This window comes from Nanorana parkeri, unplaced genomic scaffold (genome assembly GCF_000935625.1).
Source record: "Nanorana parkeri isolate BGI_ZX_2015 unplaced genomic scaffold, ASM93562v1 scaffold4239, whole genome shotgun sequence".
Lineage (NCBI taxonomy): Eukaryota > Metazoa > Chordata > Amphibia > Anura > Dicroglossidae > Nanorana > Nanorana parkeri.
This window is the reverse complement of record NW_017310504.1, coordinates 5,424-5,885: the sequence shown is the minus strand read 5'-3', so window position 1 is coordinate 5,885 and position 462 is coordinate 5,424. Positions and strand designations below refer to the sequence as shown.

General features: G+C 55.0%; 1 protein-coding gene across 1 annotated transcript in view; it reads right to left on the bottom strand.

Annotated features, from left to right (window-relative positions):
* The window catches only part of LOC108803803 (anion exchange protein 2-like), a gene marked incomplete at both ends in the record, with an annotated part of 18,710 nt that overhangs the window by 12,893 nt on the left and 5,355 nt on the right, over positions 1-462 (bottom strand). The gene's annotated exons all lie outside the window — the stretch shown is intronic.

Sequence of the window (462 nt, the reverse complement as noted above, 5' to 3'; positions counted from 1 at the left end):
TAAGAGAACCTGTAGTCATGTTTGCCTTTCCCTCACAATGGCCGACGCTGATCTCCTGGATGTTCCTGGATCCCAGCACCCCACCCCAAATATGACTTTAGATAGCCTATCCCGCGGCTGGCTCCATGGCAGGACCAATGTGACTGACACACCCCAAGCGGGCTCTACGCTGACTTGTGAATCTTCCCTCCACGTTCCACCGTCCAATCACTGACTGATGGAGGCAGACCTGTGTCATTGTTTAGGAGGAGCAGGAGGCTCATCTGGGTCACCTTTACCTTTGGTCGTTCTGGGTTCTTCCGACACCTTCTTCTCATGGCCCTGGCGTCTTCGGAGCATCTCTCTCTGGAAGAGGGCCACGGATCGCAGAAGCTCCTCCCCCATCACCTCAGAGGGCGGCAGCACCACGCTGCAGTCTAAGAACTCATTTATGGCAATCAGAAGATCCTGGCGATCATCAGC